Genomic DNA, 24,612 nt, shown 5'->3' with positions numbered 1-24,612 from the left:
GTTCAGTTAATCCTCATTAACAAATAATTCAATCTTTTTTATAATTTATTATATTTTAGTAGATTAAACATTCATTGGTAATAAATGAGATACCTCTTTTCAAGTATAGATTTATAATTAAATATTTGTGCCGAACGATGTTTTTTGTATTACAGGAGTGAATTATTGGTTTTAACGTAAGTTTCTTCATTTTATTGTTTTGCGTTTTCAAATTAGAATAATATAAGAAGAATTATTTTTATTTACTTACTTGTATATTATTCAGTCTATTACTAAAATTATATTTGTCAATATACCTACATATTATTCCGAAAGCCAATACAATGAAACTAAAGAGGCGAAAGATATCCATTAGAAACATTATCCAGTAAACGATTACATTAATTGTCATACGACCGAAAAGCAAAGAACGGTCAAAATTAAATATAATGTCAATACTTAACTGAGAGGCCTATTTGGCATTCAAATCAATTCTACAATTTAATATTAATGGCATAGGTATATTGTTATTCAATAAATAATATTATTATTACGTAGAGAATAGGAACGTCGCGTTTTCATTTCATTTCATCTCTAGACATAATAAATAACTCATTTTGCCAAATTTTATCGAAAAAATACTTTTTCAGACATAATAATAGAATATGTCACTCTCTTGATTTATGAACGATATTATAAAATATCTATTTTTTTTAATGTAATACTTTAAACCCAGGTATGTTTTTTTTTTAAATATGAAAAATGCGTACATAGCAAATATTATTCAACCATATACACGAACATTATTCGATAATATACTATTTGCGTAAAAGATGGATTTTGTTTGATTTTAAAATATATAAGTAATTAACATTTTTTTTTATTCATACAAATAATTCACAAGATGTAAGAATGTCACATTGTTTTTGTTGAACATTCATAATTTTTAAACACTTTAAAAAAAAATCTTTTTTCTAATAAAATACGACACCCAGCAAGATTTTTTCTATTGGTTATATATTGCTCAGAAGTATTTTCAAATTATATACGTCCAATTAAAAGAATGTTACATTTTAAAATCTTGTGAATTATTCGTTTGAATACAAAAAATAGTTACTTAATTAAATTATTAGTAAGTTCAAGTAAGTTACAACAAAAAATCTTGGAGTGATCCGTAGTTAAGGTATTTTAATACGTATCTAGATTTGAAATACAAAAGCCGATTGCCAATAGTAACGCAATTTAGAAAGCGCTTCAGAGAGTATTGTAAGAATCATTAGTTAAAATTCGTCGCAATTTGAGATAAGTTTCCTATAGCATAGTGGTCAATGCACGTGGGCGCGAATCCTGAGAAAATCCTTCTGCCTGTTGTATTTTTTCAAAAAAGATATTTTTTATTGGTTATTTCTATGAAGTGTTTTCAAATTATATATGTTCGATTAAAAATATATCTTATTAAAAAATTCGTCAAAATTATGAATCATGTAAAAGGCTGTACGGTACCATAGAGAAAGCTAATCAAACTATATTTTAATGATAATTCTATCCATAAAATACGATGTAATAGTAGGATAAATCGGATTTTCTTTAAACGCGCAGTTATTATCGTTATATTTTTAATCGTAAGAACCTTCGATTTGCGTCAATGTGTGCCATTACCTACGCAATTCATATTATGAAATTACTTAATATGCAAAGATCTGAAATGCTTCACAAATTGCGTTAATTTTGACAACCGGCTTTTGTGGTTTGAATCAAGGTACCACTAATAGATTTAGATACTTACTGTATTCATTACTTGTAACGTATTTGCACTTGCACATGCTATTCAACAATTGAACATACGACTCATACATCCATCGGATTCCGACCAATGTGCTTATGCCCGGCACAACATATATATATATTTTTTTTTTAAGTTGCATTGTTTCTGAGTTACGTAGTTACCTATGCTATAATATTATTAAATACAGAAATTTTGTTTCATGAATCGTGACTGAAAAAAGTTGGTAACCACGGATCTATACGATGCTCAGTGGACTTTAATTTTAAATTCAACTGAATACAAAATAAATCATGTTCCGCAAATTTGAAGACGCAAAGTCTTCAGAAGAATTTATTTCTTGCCACAAAGAGGTGGTGTCATTAATTTGATACTGCTAATACTGAGACTGTTTCATTAAGTGATTGCTTTAATTGAATTGTTGAAATTTACAACGTTTATATTCAAACAATAATTTAGAATATCACGGAACATAGACGGCGCACAAGTAATTGGACGTTCCTACTTTGGTAAGGGGTGTAAAACCCTACGACAGTATTAATACAACGAGGCTTATAAAACAATACGTGTAATATTTATTGATCAATGAAGTGTATGTTTTTCATACTGGTGACGTCATAAAATGATCTTTTACACACCTTATAATATTATACAAAGTCAAAAATTACGTAATAATCAGAGCATGGCCCCAACAAGGGGAAGGCTGACGGGGCTCCACCCTGGAGGCCCAGGCTTAAGGGGGCCTGGCGTGGCGGGTTGACCAGATGAGTGTGATAAATATAACAAATTTGCTCGAATAGTAAAAGAAAAGTCGCCTGCGTTGCTGTTTTACTTAAAACTATAATTGTTGAAAAATATGTTGTAGTGTGATGCAATTTTTGATTATTATATTAAATTAATACTTGACGAATAATAATAATACTAGTAAATATAATAATAATAGTAATACTTACCCTTAATTTTACCTCTAACATCATTTTTTGGGAAACGCTTCTGTAGAGCATCACACTGCCTTTTCCTTTAGCGATAGGTAGGGGGCCGCCAAAGATCCTAGCCTGGCTCGCTTCAGGATGTGGGGGGCATGGATCAGAGCGTTGGAGCGGAGTTGTTAGCAGGAGCATGGAGCAGTAGAACAAAGGGTTTTTACACTTAGCAAGAGTAGAGCCGGAGCACTGAAAATGTGTAGTGCTCTACTGCTCCGGATGTTTTTTTTATTATTATTAAATTTTCGTTCTAAAATCAAATGAAAATATTATATTTGACACGAAGACAAATTCAAGCGGCATCTCTAGTCGTATCCAGTATGCCCACTACCCAAGCGAGTGTCAGAGGATATTCTCAATACTATAATTAATTCTAAGTGAGAAGATAATGAAAGACGATTTGCTGTCGAATTTTGTTTAATATAATTAATAATGAAAATGACGAATAATAAGCCTTATTTTAAAACTACTTATTTTTTAACCTTTTGTATAAATATTATATATAAAACTGGCTAATGGAAATATTAAAATTTATGCATTTGTAGATGACAAGATTGATCCCTGCAGCTTCAGTTTTCATAGAAACACGTGAGGTATTTGCTTTACCGGAAATATCCAGCCTTAAATATATTATTACAATGCAAAGACTGTTCTAGATCGACCCCGTGCATTGATAGAATATCTGAGGATAGACCGGCGAGGCGGACTAAGTACGCGAACCCGATGGCTAAAGATTTAAAAATGCTCGGTCAAAGCAACTGGAAAGTTTCGGCGCTGGCTCGTCCAAGATGGAGGAAGTTTTTGAAGGAGACCAAGACCCGCCTTGGGTTGTAGTGCCAAATTAATGATTATGATGATAAAATATAATAAGTATTTTCACAATTTTATATTAAGTGTAAAAAATTCTCGCTGTGTTACTGTTTTTTTAACGCAAATAAACCTAGATACCTGTTATAAAATATGATCTTGGTTGGTTAAATTTTTATTGTAGGGGCTTAAAAATCTGGCGGTGCTTGGATCTTCCACTGATGAGACTCTACCCAAAATGTTATACTCGGCGCACTGGTTTTGTAACAATGAAGTGAGTGTCTGTTCTCCATAATTTTAGTTCAAAGCTTTCACACAGTCAGAGCAAAATACCTCGGATGCCGTTGAATGAAGTACTAGTAATTAAATTAAATGAAAATAATTTTATTCGCTTAATCGAGGCCCAATATAACATAATATATTATTGTTACATGAGCCCCTTTGATGTGTCTCGGCGACACAATGAATAAACTTGGCGATACAAAACGGTGTTGTTAGTCGTTACCCAACCTCGCTGATTTGATGGTGTAAATAATTGTATGGGTATACAATATTACCCTGTTTGTGTACTAATTGTATACTCAATCAGTCACAAAGGGCCAGCGTTGCCAACTTAGCGTTTTTCTTGCCAGATCTAACATTTTCGAATAGACATCTAGCTTGCAAAATTCTCATCTGGCATATGGTGTTAAATCTATCATTTTTGACACCGCAAACAGCTTAAAATTTCTCATAATAAAGTTAGAGTATTATTATACCAGATTTGTTGGAAAATCTATTTTCTGGTATTTTGTACTCAATGTGTTCAATACCCAGACAGTGTGTGTGTGTACCTGTGTGCTTTGCTATGCATTAGCGAAGGGTGGAGATAGGCTGTAAAGATCCGCCATAAATAGTGCACATTTAACTTTGTTAGTCATTTTAGTATTTGTTTTTATTGAACTAAGACTACAATTTACAGATGGTGTTGTTTGGTTTTAAAAATCAATTAAACTCTGACTAAACCAACCCATAATAGTTTTGGTATAATTTGGGTGATATGACAAAATTGTGCACACTTTTTCATTCATACTTATTTGTTTTCGTTGGATTAAGAATCCATATTACATATTTTGTTGGTTCATTTTTTTTTAATTCGTTAAACCTTGCCTAACCAAACAATAATTAATTATAATAGATAAAAAATATTATTCTATCTATAAATATACAAAGTTATGTTTAGTGCTCGAAATATAAAATTTTACGAACCGGAACGCTCAATATTTTTTCAAAAAATATGTGCAATATTCGATATAATAACTGTAATACAAAAATATCTCAGTTTTACATAATGTACTTTATCAAACATTTTCATCACCACATTCGCCCGAATCAGTTGTTTGTGACATCAAAATATATAATAATATAAGTTTACAAAATCGTTTACAAAATCATAACATTAATATACAAATATAAATATTTATGTCTATGAATCTAATTGGAGTAGGAAACTTAAAAATATGTGAAATAATGGACAAACCAATACAATTTCCCATTGCTTCCGTCAGTAGTTTGAATAAATTATAAATGTATAACTAAGTGTAGATGGAAACATGAGTAAGAAAGATACCTTGTCGTAATTGATTTTTGGGTTTTTACCAAGTGTACTTCTTTCCTCGATATGTTATAATAAAATTATTATGTTTAATTATGATATTATGATATCTTTTGATAATGACCTCTGCACTGCAACTAGCCCGAAACGTCAAGGAAAGAAGGAAGAAGTCCATGCGGTGAAAACCCAAAAATCAATTACGATGACAAACAACCGTGAAAGTCTCAAACAGTCTTTGAGATATATACAGATAAGACACATGCTACGTTATTCAAAGCTCTGATTTTTAGTAAATTGGAAATATTTTGATAAAACTATTTTTTAATCAAATCAAAATCCAACATGTACGAAAAAGCAAAAGCATCAAACATCAAGAACACAGTATGAACATCATAATATTTTTTTTTAATAAAATTAGGTACTCAATTAATACACAAGTTTTACGAATGTAGCATTCTTTATTAAATATACATGCTTTTAAACAAACTTAGATCTAGATTCTTTGACTAGCTCTGGTGTGGTGATTTAGAATCAGGTTCACAAAATAAATAAAAGTGTTCCTTTGGTTCATCGAACTATCCAAATTATTTGTTTTTCTTATTGATAGGAAGTTGAAATGGAGTGCCGCTGGTTTAAAATTATCTTGTTGCTTAATTCCGTATTTAATAATATTATTTACTATTACTATTTTAATTATCTTGTTAAATTACACAGTCAGAAAAAGGCCTCTTATTTGAGTGCCGCTGGTTTAAAATGATTTTATTCCGCCTAACACAACGATAAATATTTCAAAGTATTACGCAACCCAAATGCAATATAAATTATAAAAAAATATGTGTTACATCGCGGTTGGTCACACGTTTTCTGTTTTCCTAAACGCGCCAATAGAAGTATAACTTCAAAAAAAAGCTTAAAAAACAATATAATCACCTGCATAGTTTGTATGAGTGCCTAGACATTTTCCAGTACTTTTATAAGAATGTAGACTAAAGTAAATAGTATCATGACACATTTCATAAACCATCATCTACTATCTACACTCTACAGGGATTTTATAAGAACCTAATACATTCGCCTAGTATGAAAATATCATTATTTATTATTTAAATTTAGTAAGAATTCAAAAATTCTAAAAGAAATTGCCATGGTTACTATTAAGCAATAATCAAAAACGAATTGTCTTTAATTGATTATAAAGCAATATACCTAAATCAGTTTATGAGTGCCTAATACATTTTTTCCAGTGCATCGATAAGAACGTGGTGAATATTTGAAAAATAGAACATTATGATAATTTTATATTTTTTCACAAACAATCTACCTTATCTATGAGCTTTATATTATGAGAGCCTTATATATTTTTTTTAAAATATGGAATATGAATATTATTTTTAGCGTAGTAATAAATAGGTGAAAATTGTAGAAGGCATTGTCATTTTTTCAGCAGGGTCTTATGACAGCCTAATACATTTTTTTTTCAAAATATGTGATTTGAATATTATTTTAAGCTAGGTGAAAATTCTAGAAGATAATGACATTTTTTCAAAAACAATCTACCTGCAGGGTTCAATGAGAGCCTAATACATTTTATTTTAATTTGCAATATCGATATTATTTTAAGCTTAGTAATAAGTAGGTGAAAATTACATTTTCATTAATAATTTGATTATAATATAATATACCAATATACACCTACCTGCAATGGTTTTATGAGTGCCAAATACATTTTCCATTGTATATATTACTATTATAATAATGACGTGAATATTCGAAAAGTGGATTGATTGCATCATGATACTTTTGTATTTCACAAACCATCTACCTTACGTCCTTCCATAATCTATACCCATAATACCAGGTACCCTAAATAAATAATGTATTTTGTGATTTTGTCTGCACGCAAAAAAACATTGTTGTAATAATATACTATTATATTATCATATTGTCTTATTAAGAAAACGGAAGAGAACAATAAATCTAAAGGTGTTTTTTTCAATAAAAACTTTTTTTTTTTATTATTAAACACATGGGTTGTCTAGAAATGCATTGTTGGGAAAAATATACCTAGCTCGATGTATTTCTAAAAACAAAATTTTTACTTGGCTAATTGTGGCACCCATTTGTATCGACATATTATGAAGGAACAATAATCACGGATTTTCAACCAGTAAAATCATTGTTTAATAGAAAGATAATTATTTTATTATGTTTCAAAATATTTTTAACCGGAACGCTATATGAAATATTCTGATGAGGCTCGAGAATTTTACGAGACATCTTGCTATCTTATAGGATTCCACGAGAAGGAACGGTATATTCGAGGATTCCACGAGACGGAACGGTATTCTCGAGGAATTCACGAACCGGAACGGCGCTCCAGGGCGTTCTGCTCCATTCCGAGCGCTGGTTATGTATGATTTAATTGAATAGTTTTAGATATTTATAGATAGACGAGTATTTTTTGACTATTATTTATTATGGTTTGGTTTCACAGGGTTTAAATGAATTATTGTATAAACTAACCAATACCGTCTGTAAATTGAAGTCTTATTTCAATGAAAACAAATACGTATGACTGACAAAGTTTAGTGCTTAGCACTATTTATGGCTGATCTTAACAGCCTACCTCTACCCTTCGCCACTGGTGCTGTGCATACCTTTGGTAGACACAGAAAGAGTGTGTGCGGTATAGATAGATAAATCAAGCCACTCGACTTAATTTTTATGACTTAACTAAAGTTAATAATAATTATGACATATTTTTTTGAAACGATAGATAATTTTTAAATTTTTTAAAAAACTAGCATTTTCTTCTGCCATCCAACTTATTTTTTAACCCTATCTGGCATATTTTTGGGAAATTTTGTGAACAGCTGGCAACATCACTGCACAGGACGTTTTAATTTGCGCAAGTTAGTAAGTACTAACGACTTTTTTACTATAACAGCAAATTTATGGTGTGTGTGTTTTCTCACTTAACTGGTCGACCCGCCACGCCGGGTCCCTCTTAGTTCAGGCTCCCAAGCTAGAGCCCTGTCAGCCCCCCCCCCCCTCTTGTGGGGGCATGACTGAGACTGAAAGGATAACTAAACTGATCGTATAAATACACCGCAGTTTCAAAACTGAACAGACCAAAACAGAAACCTTGACTGAACGCATAGCATAACTGACGTCTAAAAATCTAAAAGGACCTAGATGCTATTACACGAGGACAAGTAGGTTGCATTCACATACTGAACCAACAACTGCTGCTAACCACGGCATTTTTTTTGCAAATGTTTACAGTGTTGGTACACGTTATAAAATGTAAATACAAATGATTAATTCACATCGTTATATAATTTGAAATTCAATATGACTTTTTTTTAATTCGAAGCTTTCATAAATCATTATTAATTACTATTGACAACGATAATAAATCATTAGAGCCAGCATCGTTTGCAAAAAATGTGTTGAAAAAGCTGTCAATACATTAACAAAACCCACATTATAGCCTACCTTAATGGCTCTCGATTTTAATGAAATTGTTCATTTTGTGATACAAAATGTAAACTCAGATATTTTAAATGCACCTATGAAATAAGATAGTAAATTATAATGATGTTAGAATTGAGGCGGTCTAATATGGGTCTAGGACGATTCGGCGCCGAGACAACTGGGCACCACGCAATCGAATGAAATTAGAAAATTATAGGTAACTACTTTTAAAATATATATTTAATATTGTTATTTAAATTTAAATTGTTATATTATTATATTTAATACTTGGTGAGAATTTAAATATGCATAGATACGAGAGAAGAGAGTTCTTTGATTTTTATATAAAGCCTCAGGTCAGGCATGATAATTGTCAATTTAAAATAAAAAAAACATTATATTAAAAGCAAAATGAATTAAAACCACTAAGTAGTAGATAGAAACTGTTTAAAATTCCTCATCTACGTACTGTATAAAATCGTAATGAACGTCTATTTATTTCATTCGACAGTGCGGCGCCTAATTGTCCCATTCCCTCTAATAAGTGTAATATAATATATTCCAGGTTTTTGATACGAAGGTTTGCCCAAAGGTACTCAAACATCCCTTGTACGAAATCCAAAAACCCGTCACCCTCTTTCTACCTCCATAAAAAATACATGAAAAATTTCAAGAACAAAAAATAGAATTCAATTAAAAATATATATATTATTAAGTATATTTTAATAATTATATCTGTATCACATAATAAATAATTAGATAAAAATGTTTTACGAGGAATGATTGTTAGATTTTGCGCAACAATTCGGTCACTAATCTGGAAACAACAAAATGTTTCTTGCCAGGTATGGTATCGTATCCGAACCCACGGAAACTGAAACAAGTACATTATTAACATAGCTCTTAAACCCATGAACTTCCCAAAAAAAAATTATAACGCTATACGGCTGTTATTAACATAACTCTTAAACCAATGAACTTCCCAAAACAAATAATTAAAACGCTATACGGCGGTTAAACAGTTTTAATTAGTCTAATAAATAAATCACATAAGATAAATAAAAATGCTTAATACCTACGTATTAAAAATATAATATTAAATTAAACAATACCTAATCAACTTGCTGACCGGTAGCGAGTTGCCAAACCCTACTTATCACACGGTCAGCCAGTGAAGTTATTGCGGCCAGATCAGCATAGCTTTTGGCGACCTCATTTCAACGTCTTCCACGCTGAGTTAATAAAATTGCCACACCCTACTTATACGTTGTCACTCAAAGTACTTTTCCATACTGCGCGAATATACAAGGCACCACAATATATAATTATTTGTTTTGAATTTAGAAGAAATGATAATATATTTCAGAATTGGTATATCTGGCGTGGCAAAGCAAATGATATTCAATGTTTTTATTACAAAAAAAAAAAATGTTTTTATTTGATATATTTTATTTAAGTAAGTAATTATAATCAGATATTTTTATCTGTAAAAGTTTTTTTTGTATTTTCAAAAAAGTATTAAGTACTATCGTCACCTCAATACTACAACTAGATAACTTGATTTTTACTATTTTGAGATATGTATTGAATATTATGATACTACATTTTTTTCTACAAAATGATAGAACTAAGTAAGTCAGAAGTAATGGTAACCATAAATGCATTAAATAAATAAAATAATATAATATATACAATATTTTTTTATTCAATTGAACATTGTTTAATTGTTCCCAATTTGACAAGCACAATAATTTTCCATTTTTTTTTTAAATAATAATTATAGCCTAGATGTGTATATAATCAATTAGGTTTGTTTAAATGTTGTTTTCCCAACAATGACCAAATCGGAGTTATCTAGTTGTAGTATTGAGGTGACGACTTATCCAGCACTATTGTACGAAACGTCCGAAATAGTTTCGCGTGATTATTAATATCTAAATAATTAGTATCATGCAGTGCACGATTATGTTGACAGCAGGGTGTACTATTTATACCTAGCACCGACAATTGATATGTACGCGTAAAATTAAACGGCTTGCCATTATACAAATACTACATACGTTTCTATCAAACAAAATGCAAATTCACTAAAATAAAGTGTAACGGAAGCTTAAAATTCCCACATCACTAATTAAGCTGATTTCGTGGAATGCTTTTGCGAAACGGACTATTTCATATTTCGGTTTTTCGCCGTTTCCGTTCTGTACACGCCATAATAACGGTTTTGCAACAGTATAAAAGAGGTGCGATTTGTTTAAAATCAAATTTACTATTTTTTAAATTAGTTTCGGTACAAGTCAGTTTACGGGAAGGCAGGCGGGAACCGCGCTAACTTTCATAGCCGATTTTGGCAAAATTCATAAATTCAAGAATGAAAACCTAACGTAACATAATATAACTTAACCCAGTGGTAGGCAAACTCATTGTCATTAGTCAACTGAGCCAATTATCAACAGCACTACGATTGAAATTTCTTGTCAGAGCCAAATTTATTAAACTTAAACTATATACGTAGGTACACTATTTATTAACTCAATAAACTTTAAGTTATAATTAAAATTTTAAGTTATAATTGAACTGTAGTACCTACCTACACTGAATGAAACTTGATATCATACTTAATAATGATCTTATTTATTGATAAAAATTAAATTGTAAGTAAGTTATCCATAAAATTAAATCATGAAAATGATTAAACGACTCTTAATGTGAAAAATGACCATGCATCTCCTTAGCAAGTTTGGTTTTTATGTTGTTGTTTTTAATTTTAGGCACGGTTCCGGGTTCTCAATTAATTGTTGATAAGGTTCATGCTTGAAAAAGATTGTTCCCATGAATATGTAGAATCGAAAAGGGAAAGAACAGCAAACGCTAGTTTTTTCAACTGAACATATGAGTCAGGAATACTGTTTCAGGTGTTAAAAATCATAATGTCTTCACTAATTTTTTTAAATGACAAAAATACCTGTAGGATGTGTAAAAATACAGGTAACTTTATGCTTCGAGTAGGTACATTCGTGGCGTGCCTGCGCACCCGCACGTGGTCATTTGTAGCAGAGCCGCGGTTTGCCGACCACTGACCTAACCCAGCCTAACAAATAATCCAGTATAACGGCTATTTTCAAAATATGTTTACCGCAGGCTTCCCTTAAAAATTGACTGGTGACTAGATAATTCCTTTTTAATTACCACATTTCAATAGCATGCTAATTATACCGAATGGCCACCTAATCGTCCAATGTACCAACAAGAACCTTAGTTTCTTCTTTTTTGTTCATGTCCAATGGTAAAGCATACGGAAATCGCAAAGTAGGTACCTATCCCAAATAACTCATGTCATAAAATAATCATCTTAGATAAATTAAGTTATTAATTGTATTTCCTTACAGAGGAAACGCGAGACCCAGGGCAACCATTTTTATTAAGTCCCCCTTTTAAAATTAAAATCTTTGGGGAAGAATATACATAATGTGAAATGTTAGTTTTTGTCACGATATTATTAATAGTGTTTATTTAAATACAAAAAATATTCATCAAGAGCTTTTATTATGCGTATAGTCAATTAATTAGCTGCACCAGTGAACTCGAGTCAGAGTTGTAAAAGGAAGAGCATAATATATTAGTATCATATTAACGGCCCACATGCTCGTCGAAGGTCAAAATTGAGTTTTTATTGTATTTTCAAACCATGATCCTGGACACTCCTTAAACGTTGTAGATAATCTATTTATATAATTTTGAAGCCTTATTATCCTTTATAGTTATTTTAAACATGATGATGACTGCATAAAGTATTTTTGTTACATAAAATAGTATTCTTTTAAACCTCTCGCTCTAATGTTTTAGAATATAGTCATATTTCGGTACATAACTGTGCAGTGGTGTTAAGAGTTTTTACATTTATTAATTTTTAAACGCATTCATAAAACTATTTGTATAATTTATGATGAGATAATTTTTGTAAAATATTCACGATAAAAAATTATATTGATAATCTCTGTGATCCCAAATTTGACAAGAATTAGGCATTTTATTATTCAAAAAATTGGCAAGATTAACACATTTGAAGATGATTCTAAAGATATTTATTATAAGCTATGTCTTCAATTATTCAAGTGTGATAAACATCTTATGAATAATGATTGTTTTATAATATTTATTGACCTAAGAATAAGGTAGTATTTTTTTGAAATACGCCATTTCTTTTGTCATTCCCCAGTGGTTAAGCTACAACATACGGCCGTAGCCATAAATTGACAAACTATAATTGAAGTAGGGAGTAAAATGATATTGACGCGCGTGTTTGAACATGTACCGTTTAAAAAAAATCGGTATGGTTAATATAATATTATGATTCCACTGAGATATTATAGAACATGAATCATTAACCACTTCTATTTTAATTTTCTTAACCAGCTAAGGTCTAACTAACATTTCCAAAATAATTATAGGGAAGCTCACGTTACCTTGTCTTATACCTTAATTCGTATTGCTCCACCAAAGACCAGCCACACAAGTGAGAGAAAGAGAAGATGTGAAACATCGCGCTTTAAACTGATGCGTAGTTGCTCCTTATCGTCGCGCAGTAGGTTCTTTCTATTTAAAGAATACCAAAATTTGGAAACGAGGAATAGAGTATTTATTTATAATATAGTGAAATACAAGTGTTGTTTAATTGTTAGTAACACTTCAGTGTCCTCAGCTAAATAAAATACATTTGTTTAAATCAGAACTTCAAACGCGAACTGATCGGAAAACGGGAAAAACCGTTATTTTTGTCTGAACGAAAACCGGAACCGAAACGAAAAAGAAATATAGGTTTTTTTTCGGTTCTACATGTTCAAACACGTGCGTTAAGATGATCTTAGTTCTCTTTTGGGTTGTCGTATGGGCAACACGTTTTACGTCTTGGATCTTGGAAACATTTAAAAACTAATCCCTCTTAGCTAAACCGACAAGCGGAATCGAACCGATATATTATAATATTACGAAAACCGAAACGAAAAAAAAACGGTTCGAAGCCCTGATTATTAGAAAATTATGAAAATTATTAGTAGAGTGTAGTGGATCACTGTTAGTTTTGATACTGGATACTGATAGCCTACTTGAACTTTAACATGCCTGCATTATTGAATAGTTATAAAATAAACCGATTAAAATAGTTTTCCATGTAAAAAAAGTGTTTCTTTTTTTTGGATACAATAAAATAATTTTCCTTCGCATCTATCGTTTAATGCACATTCCATACGTCGTTACAATATAATATATCGTTTTGTTTTTCGTATTTAAAACTTTCCAGTCTTTGAGGACTATAGGGAAAACATTTTAATGCGAAATCCTTGTATAATAATATATTATCTGCTCTAACGGAAATAAATTTAATGTTTTTCTTGATACACTCATAAAATTATTATTGTTATTTGAACATCACATTTTCATATTGTTTCCTGGGTATGTCTACCTACTTACTCAATTTAATGGCTATTATAATAATATTATTCAACGTATTTTTTCACAAAATATGATGTACTTATGTGATGTTAGCCATTTTTCTCAATACTTTTCAAGGAATGAGAAAAAGAGGAGTGAACGGGGGAGAAGGGGCAGAGAAGGAAGGAGAAGGGACAAAAGAAAAGATATAACTATAGAAAAATAGATACATTGGTATATTTTCTATTTATTTACGTGGAAAACCTATAGCACGCGTGCCACACGCTAAAATACTGTTGGCATTCGAAGAAATTTTAATTCAAATACATTTTACAAAAAGAATATTGCTTAATCTTCATTGATTTAATTATTATATTCCTAATAATATTAGGTACCTATACTAATATATTATATATAAGTTTATTACCAAGTAATGCAATAGTAGGTGCAAAATAATTATTACACAAACACATCACATAATTTTGTATTGTAAACCAGCGGCGGCTGGTCTAACATCATGCAAGTGCACCGCACTGCTTGCATTGCTATGAAACATCGTTCAAAATCGTAAATCATATTTTTTCTTCATAGGTTTTTAATATTATCGCTCACTTATTGTAATACAAACCACAAACCGATGTGCCCACATTCCCAATCGGCGATAATACGGGCACTATGCACCGTGTACGTCATCCTCGCTGAAATCGTTTGCGCTCCGGCAATAATTTTGTTTACTTAAAATGAACCCAAAGCTTAGTATTAACTAAAGCCATTATAAAACAACTTAAACCGTGCTAATCACTTACGCCATGCGTAAATTCCAGAATATCGATCTGGTGCTAGAGCTCAAGTCGAGCCCTGGCCTCTTCCACCGCCGTCCTCCAGCCGGAACGGTCATCCGCACGTCTTTTTCAGTTCCTGATTTTTAGCAGCTGGTTGGCATCTTTTGTAATGTTATCATCCCATCGTGTGCGTGGCTTTCTCACTGGCCTTTTCCCCTCTAGGTTTCCTTCGAGGATCTTCTTCGGTATCCGTGGCTCAGGCATGCGCTGGACATGGCCTGCCCAGTTTAGCCTCTGGAGTTTTATGAAGGTGGAGAGTTTTGAATCTTGGTATAAGCGGTATAGTTCCATGTTGTACCTTATTCTCCACTCCCCACCATCATTCATGGGTCCGTATATCCGCGTCAGGATCTTTCTTTCAAAGCAGTCCACCATTTCAGCTGCTTTCATATTTAGCGTCCATGACTCGCACCCGTATGCAACGACTGTGCGTATGACGGTTTTATAGCGCCGGGTCTTAGTTTTTCTGTGAACATTTCTGGATTTCAATATGGGCAGCAATGAGAAGTACGATTTATTTGCAGCGGTTATTCGGGCTTTTATTTCTTTCAGTTCCCTGTTCTCTTTTGTAATATTGGAACCCAGGTATGTGTACCGGTTGACAACCTCAAATTGATGGGTTCCAAAACTGGAACTTTGGCCCAGACCACTCTGATGTTTTCGGCTTTGTACCATGACTTTAGTTTTGTTTTCATTTACTCTTAAGCCAATCTCTAGTGCGGCCCTTTGGAGGTGGTCAAATTCTTATGACGATAACAATAATACTTGACTACTAGGTATTGATGGACGTGGCAGAAAATAATTATCTCTACGTAGTAAGGGTGGTATATCATTTCTCGAAAATATTGATCTACATTTACTTGTTAAATCATATTTCTATATTATAATATTGAAAAAATGAACCGTCTTGTTTTTGTAGAAGCCAGTTACAGAAGGTCCACGTATAGCATTTGTTTTTGATACCCAAGATTGTTTTTGACTGCATAATTACATCTATGAGAATATTATGAATAAATAGCGCAAATATTATAATGTTTTCTTTGTAATACAATATATAATTTGGTACTTATCGTCATAATTCCTAAGTATATGGTCACACTCAAAACTTATGATAATAATATTATGTTCATCAGTGATGAACGGTGGAGATAGGATGTTAAGATCCGACATAAATAGAGCACGTTGTCAGTCAAACATGTTTGTTTTCATTGAACTAAGGCTGCGCGCACACGGCAAAGCGAAGTTTCGGATTCATCCGCCAAACGACGTTTGCGTTTTATTTGCGTTTTATTTGCGAGCCGATTGCGTTTTAAATGCGTGTCAAATGCGTCAATATTTCGACAATGCTGTCCAAGAGAAAACACGGTTTTCAAGGGGATTCATAAACGCCTTTTTTTGAAACTGCACCCTGCTGCGAGAGTATTTATCTTTCATTACAGTGGCGTACAAGGGTAAATAAATCAATATAAAATCAGTACGTAATATTGCATTATACCTACATTTATTTTCCCACTATTGCTTCTTTTGGAGCTGGACTGTTTTATATCGAAAGCGTTTTGAAAATTACCTATTGTTGAGCCTATTATATACCATCATCATCAATACTATCGACCGAGGGTACTTGATGGAGTTTGAATTTAAGTTCTAATTGATTTAAGTTTTGTACTATTATTATTTATTAATACAATAAAAAAAGATTATAAGTTAATACACGAAGAAAGGGTAAAAACCTTATTACCTAGATACCTACTAAGTAAAGGATTAAGTACAAAAACATAATATTTTGAATAATTTGAATATTTGCAGTATTCTAAAAACCTGTTGTAAATACTATTAATACATTCGGTAGGTAAGCAGTTTTACAAAATATAATAAAAAGTTGTGACACAGCACAGCTATGAGAAGAAGTATTTCACGAGAAGAAAGGCTCGCCATATCTATACGGTAAACTAAACTATTATTATTTATTTTGTAGTATGTACTTATTTAATTAATTTTTTTATTAGTTGACACTGTCATCTTCTATAGATACACTAAAATGGAAACGGGTACTAATAATAATATATTGAAGTGAGAATAATGAATACCCACCTACTACTATTGATAGGTATGTTCCTGTGTACTTGTGTAGGTACATGTATATTTATATTAATTATTGTTTTTTTGTTATAATATATTAGTTGCGATTAATTGACAATAAAATTTTGATAATTTATCTATTTAGCCGCTACAGTACCATATTATTCAATTACATATTCAAAAAAAGTTGGTAGTTTTGAATTCAAAACACCTTTCATAAAAAATAGATTGAAATATTAGTAGGTATACCATCATCAATACTATCAACCGAGGGTACTTGATGGAATTTGAATTTAAATTCTAATTGATTTAAGTTTTGTACTATTATTATTTATTAATACAATAAAAAAAGATTATAAGTTAATACACGAAGAAAGGGTAAAAACCTTATTACCTAGATACCTACTAAGTAAATGATGAAGTATAAAAACATAATATTTTGAATAATTTGAATATTTGCAGTGTTTCTAAAAAACCCGTTGTAAATACGATTAATACATTCCGTAGGTAAGCGTATTAAAATGTCATTTCTCGTAAACAATAGTTTTCTCGTTGTGCAATATGTTGGGAGTTTAATAATATTAACTAATGAGAGATGTCACCAACTGTAACTACTCACTAAATAAAAAAAAAACGAATAAACAATGTTAAGGTATAGTTGGTAATATGCAAATTTAAATAATTTTTGATGAATACCTATATACCTATACCGAAAATATTTATATAAGTACCTATAGATACGTATTGAATTACCCACCTACCTATTCATATTATATGAAATACATATTTAAAATAACACCATTCTTTTGGGAAGAATACAAGTAGGTATGCATTTGGTTATATTCGATATTAAATAAGTATGTATCTTTAATAGAATCATGCCTCCTTTTTAGTAGTAGAATCTTTATGTAGGTATCGAATCTATAAAATATTTTTATTAAATTTAATCTGTTTTTAAGCGTGAAGGCTCGCCATAACTATAAGGTAAACTAAACCATTATTATTTATTTTGTAGTAAGTATGTACTTCTTTAATTATTTTTTTTATTAGTTGACACTTTTATCTTCTATAGATACACTAAAATGGAAACGGGTGCCAATAATAACATATTGAAGTGAGAATAATGAATACCTTCCTACTACTATCGATAGGTATGTTCCTGTGTACTTGTGTAGGTACATGTATATTTATATTAATTATTGTTTTCGTGTTATAATATATTATTTGCGATTAATTGATAACAAAATTTAGATAATTTATCTATTCACCCGCTACAGTAAAATCTATAAAATATTTTAATTAAATTATATCTGTTGCTCTACATTGCATGAACGCCACTGAAGCAATGGAGTAATTAATTATGTCATACAATACGTGCCATGAATATACTACCTACCACATGTTCTTTTAAATCTTCCCATTTAGGCCAGGACCGAACTTTTGAAAGCTGAAATTTATGGGGGCGCGTATTAAGAAATATTACTGATTAACCACATAATTATGTTCAGAAAGGCCTAATAAATTTTATTTACCAATGACAAACTCATGACCGGATGAGTGGGTATTTTTCATTAAAAACTTGGGTATAATGTAAAGGTTTAAGCCTACGCAATCTGCACCTAGCACATTGTCATATATAATAATATGAAGAATGTTAAATCTCAGTCGGTTCCATGACAAAACAGGACAGTGACAAAACAGAAAATGACAAAACAGAACACCTGGAGAAAACCTGGCTGTTCTGTTTTATCATGTTCTGTATTGTTATTGTTGTCGAAGTCATGATGAATTGTTTGCAACCAGAAAGATTCACTTGAATGATTAATGCTTATTTGGACTATGTCTGCATTTGCGTATAGCTAACAAAAATCCGCATGAAAGTCATTAAAAATAATTTCTACACTATGAAAATATCATCAAATTAAAAAACGCTTTCGATATAATATAACAGAATTCTATTCCAAATCAAGCAATAGTGGAAAAAATAAATATAGGTAAAATGGTAAAAAAGAAATACTTAATAATTATGTAGGTAATGTGTACATATTATATTTTTATATTTTATTTATCTTAGTTCGCCACTGGCGACAAAAAAAAGGTTTTTTTTAATTCTTCGGATAGTGCAATAAATAAATTCTTACATAATAACACTAACGGTGAAAACAAAAAGTACTAATATCCATAATAGCTATAAGTTGGCGAACACAATAAGGCACATATTGTATGACATAATTTATTACTTTAGTCCGAAAAAATTAAAAAAATCTTCCTTCTTTCTTAATTAGTGTCATCAAGAATTTCACAGTGGCGTTAATGCAATGGGGAAAACAGATATAATTTAATTAAAATATTTTATAGGTTTTTTGTATATAATTTGTTAGAACAATGTAATATATTATTATACCTATTGTATCTTTTATTAAATAAACATTTAAAACATATTATTCATAAACATTTGAAATATCTCCCCTTAAAATCTGTTCATATTTCCAATAGAATATTATTGCTTAGAATTCAATAGCTACATATTAAAAAGATAGCTATTGTAATGAGACTATATCAGGTAATTTCGTGTTAGTGTACCTACTAATATTTCAATCTATTTTTTATGAAAGGTGTTTTGAATTCATAACTACCAACTTTTTTTGAATATGTAATTGAATAATATGGTACTGTAGCGGCTAAATAGATAAATTATCAAAATTTTATTGTCAATTAATCGCAACTAATATATTATAACAAAAAAACAATAATTAATATAAATATACTTGTACCGATACAAGTACACAAGCACATACCTATCAATAGTAGTAGGTGGGTATTCATTATTCTCACTTCAATATATTATTATTAGTACCCGTTTCCATTTTAGTGTATCTATAGAAGATGACAGTGTCAACTAATAAAAAAATTAATTAAATAAGTACATACTACAAAATAAATAATAATAGTTTAGTTTACCGTATAGATATGGCGAGCCTTTCTTCTCGTGAAATACTTCTTCTCATAGCTGTGCTGTGTCACAACTTTTTATTATATTTTGTAAAACTGCTTACCTACCGAATGTATTAATAGTATTTACAACAGGTTTTTAGAATACTGCAAATATTCAAATTATTCAAAATATTATGTTTTTGTACTTAATCCTTTACTTAGTAGGTATCTAGGTAATAAGGTTTTTGCCCTTTCTTCGTGTATTAACTTATAATCTTTTTTTATTGTATTAATAAATAATAATAGTACAAAACTTAAATCAATTAGAATTTAAATTCAAACTCCATCAAGTACCCTCGGTCGATAGTATTGATGATGATGGTATATAATAGGCTCAACAATAGGTAATTTTCAAAACGCTTTCGATATAAAACAGTCCAGCTCCAAAAGAAGCAATAGTGGGAAAATAAATGTAGGTATAATGCAATATTACGTACTGATTTTATATTGATTTATTTACCCTTGTACGCCACTGTAATGAAAGATAAATACTCTCGCAGCAGGGTGCAGTTTCAAAAAAAGGCGTTTATGAATCCCCTTGAAAACCGTGTTTTCTCTTGGACAGCATTGTCGAAATATTGACGCATTTGACACGCATTTAAAACGCAATCGGCTCGCAAATAAAACGCAAATAAAACGCAAACGTCGTTTGGCGGATGAATCCGAAACTTCGCTTTGCCGTGTGCGCGCAGCCTAAGACTACAATGTGTAGATAGTATGAGTTAGTTTTTAAAATTAAAATTCAAACCCTGCCTAATCCAAGCCATAGTAGATAATAGTCAAAAATATTCGTTTATCTATAAAAAAAATTGAAGGTATTTCATTGAACCATACATCATTTTAGATATTTTATAGATAGAATAATATTTTTTATCGATAATGGTTTGACTAGGTAGGGATTAATTAATTTTAAAAAGTTGAAATTTAAAATTCAACGAAAATAAATAAATATGACTGAAAATGTGTGCTCGCCCATCGCCCACAGCATACATAAACTATTATGGTTTGGTTAAAGCAGAGTTTAATTGAATTTAAAAACTAGCCAACACCATCTGCAAATTGTATTCTTAGTTCATTGAAAACAAATAAGTATGGTTGACAAAGTTTAGTACACACTATTAATTTCAAATCTTGACAGCCTCTCGCCAATGATGTTCATAAAGATAGACCGTATTCTCTGAGAGATTTTTATCACCATTTCTAGATTATATAGGTATCAACACAAAATTTTTAAATATAAAGAGGTTTTTACTATGGCGTTCAATAATTTTATAGACAATAATATAATATCCATGATACAAAGGCAAAAGACTTTTAGTATTTTATATAGACAATTAGATATTTATATGATAAGATTGTTTAGAACAGGGGCGGTTAAAATTTTCAGACGCATAATGGTCAACCCTCAAATTTTAGTTATTGTTTTAGGGCCGCAAGCAATTAAAAGAAGAAGTTAATAAAATACGTATTAATCTTCAAATGACATACAGAAAATATTAAAATGGGTAACACCAAAAATAATATATTATTAGAAACTAAATGGACTACAATGTGCATCTGTTTCTTTTGTGACTATTATCCTCAGCAAAACTAGGTACATATCTATAATAATTTTAAAACATGGAGGGAATATTTAAATTCAAACATAATCAGTCAGTGAAGAAGAAAATGCATTCTTTTAAATACTCATAATAGAAAATACTTGCTCGTAAATGTATGTTTTTTTCAAGTGGAAAAAATAAAATAATTTATTAATCGAAATAATTCAATATATTGGTTCGATACTATGTTAGTATATTAAACCATATCAGGCCGCAAAATGCAGATGTGCGCAAGGCACCAGTTGCCGACCTCTGATTATACCTACTGTCACCTGCAGCGTGCTAAAAGTGCATAAGCAAGAGTTATCCTGTGACAAAATTACTATTATTTTTTGGTGTGGTAGTAAGTGACTGAAAAATACGTGACGAAACCGATAAAACTTTCTTACTTTCGTCTTGTAAAAGTGCAGATTGTCACTTTAGCGTTATTGGGTTAACAAACTTGGTATTATTATAATATTCTTACCAGACCAACTATTCTTAACATATTAGAATAGCCTCACTGGTATCATTACATTAAACCGCTAAGAATAATTCATACTATTTGGTATTAAATTTATTTTATAAGGTAGGTATTACAAATCATATCCACTTAATAACTAGGGAGATTCTATATCCGAATGCATCGTAATGTTTTAAATCCAATTCATTTTTTACTATGATATAATATAAATGGAGCGTTTTATTATTTTCGTTCATGATATCTTTCAGCCATCAGGAAAAGTAGCACGTGTTAACATGGCCCCCACACCATGAAGCGGGCCCCAGGCCAGTATCTTTGGTAGGCCCCCCTCCCTATCACTAAGGTTAAAGGCAGTATGACGCTCTACAGTAACGTTTTCCAAAATTGTGTTCGAGGTAAAATTAAGAGTATTTAGTATATTTTTTTTAGCGATTATTAGTATTTTTTATACATCCATTTGAATTATTGAATTGTCGAGTATCGACACACATCAAAAACTACATCGCATGATTTAAAACCATAATCAATGATTTTTTACTATTAGGGTCAATTTGTAATGTGTGTTTATCTCATTTATCTGGTTGGCTCACCACCACCGGGCCCCTAGGCTAGAGCCCTGTCCCCCCCCCTTGTGGGGGCCATGCGTATTAATATAAACATAGATGTTAGGCAATGAATTTACTACTTACTCAGGCATGGCACTTATTTAATTTTTAATTTTTAGCTTCTACACACACTGAATACATTAATACGGGTGCGTACTGTTTTACCAAAAATTTTAAAATGTATGTAATAGGTATCTTGAAATTAATTTTAATTTCTATGAAAACTAAATGTATTTTTTATTTTATCAAAGATAATATATTAAAACTATGAATTAAGGTAGTGTGAATTACAACTTGATTACCAGTGAACTTATTTTCTTTCTATTCTCAGTAAATCTAAACTACATTCATAATTTCTCTTATATATAAATTGGAGAGAACCAATATCTTCAATTCATAAGAAAATATTTATATTAAAAAGATATCCTTCAACTAACGCAAATGTTAAAACAGATTTTTTGTAATAATAATAAAATTGCAAGTAAATTTTTCAAATAAATTTATATTTCTTTAATATTCTTTAGATACGTACCTATCAATTATTTAAAATACTCTAAGTTGTGTGCTTTGATTTTTATTGCCACAAAAATTTAAGACAAGAAATTTTAAAAATAGATACCTACGTATCAATTTTCAAATGACGTACTTAAGCAAATATTTTAAATAGGTACAGATTATGAAACAAACAAGGTTCATAAAATATTGTTGAATAAAATCAAAAATAATATAATAAACCATTTTATTCAACGAATTTTGGCAAATAATTTTCGTATAAAACTATTACTTAAATCAATCGTAATTAAATAGGATGCCTTTAGCCTAAATTGGTAAAGCACATTGACGCGAACCCAGTCGATACAGATTCAACTCCCTTCGAGCGTCATATTTTTTCTAGTATGTAAAATTATATCAAAATTTCGTATATTAAAAAATAATATAATATTATATAATAAAGTATATGTATCACTGTCTGTCTCAATGCTTAATGTTACTTTTGTGACTGTTGCCTTAGCTGAAGTATATCTAACCACTGTCAAACCATATGGGGAAAACTCGAATTCGAAATTAATAGATTTAGTTAATAATTATAGCAAAGCTTAAAATTTCCCCCTTGGAAAGTTGATTCCTGTGTTATTCTTCTTCGCGTTTGGTACAGATATTATTAAAAAAAATGAATTAAAAAAAAAACATTCATCAAAAATTCTGCATTAATATATTACCCTTACGCAAAGTCAAATATAACACATTAAATTGAAGGGATAATCTTGCATTTTCATCTAAAGAATTCGGCAGTGTTGCCAGGGTGCGAACGGAAGTAAAATGTTTTCTCACGTGGGTAGTTATTGTAAGGGAAAAAACGCGACAAATCATCTCGCTCCGACGGCGTAGCGCTGCCTGCGCCTGCGACAAAAAACCGAATCACAAATCTTATTACGTCACCAATAACGTAGCAAATGTTTGTTTGATACACAGGCACAAATATAATGTAATAGGCTTTTCCCCCTATACGTGTTTACATCGTGTGCCGAAATTTCCGGACGCCAATGATAATAATTGTAGGCCGCAGTAGACATGTTGTCCAATTTATAAAGAAAATACTGTCTCGGCAATTTTAAATGTATCATCAGATCACATTGTTGTACACACACTGTGATACAGTGATACATATATACAGTTTTGACGTATAACTACATCTTTATATTTGGTAAGGTAAATTTCCAACCGCACAGTACTTAATGATAATCAAAAATAAAATTCCGCGACAAAAAATACAAAGATTTTCTCTGACAGATTTAAATTGATCTAACCCTCAACCCTAATGAGACAGGTGAGTGAAAACAAACCGAAATAACTGCATTCCAACAGCCATTTTATGTACATTACTCCACCGATCCGGATATTCTTCTTCCACGGCGCTACATCCCGGGGTGGGATTTGGCCTCCTCCACAACCGCTCTCCACTCACTCCGGTCTC

This window comes from Rhyacophila brunnea, unplaced genomic scaffold, assembly GCF_057557595.1.
Source record: "Rhyacophila brunnea isolate RB1 unplaced genomic scaffold, BYU_Rbru_1.0 scaffold_1, whole genome shotgun sequence".
Classification (NCBI taxonomy): Eukaryota; Metazoa; Arthropoda; class Insecta; order Trichoptera; family Rhyacophilidae; genus Rhyacophila; species Rhyacophila brunnea.
Note: the sequence above shows the minus strand (reverse complement) of the source record.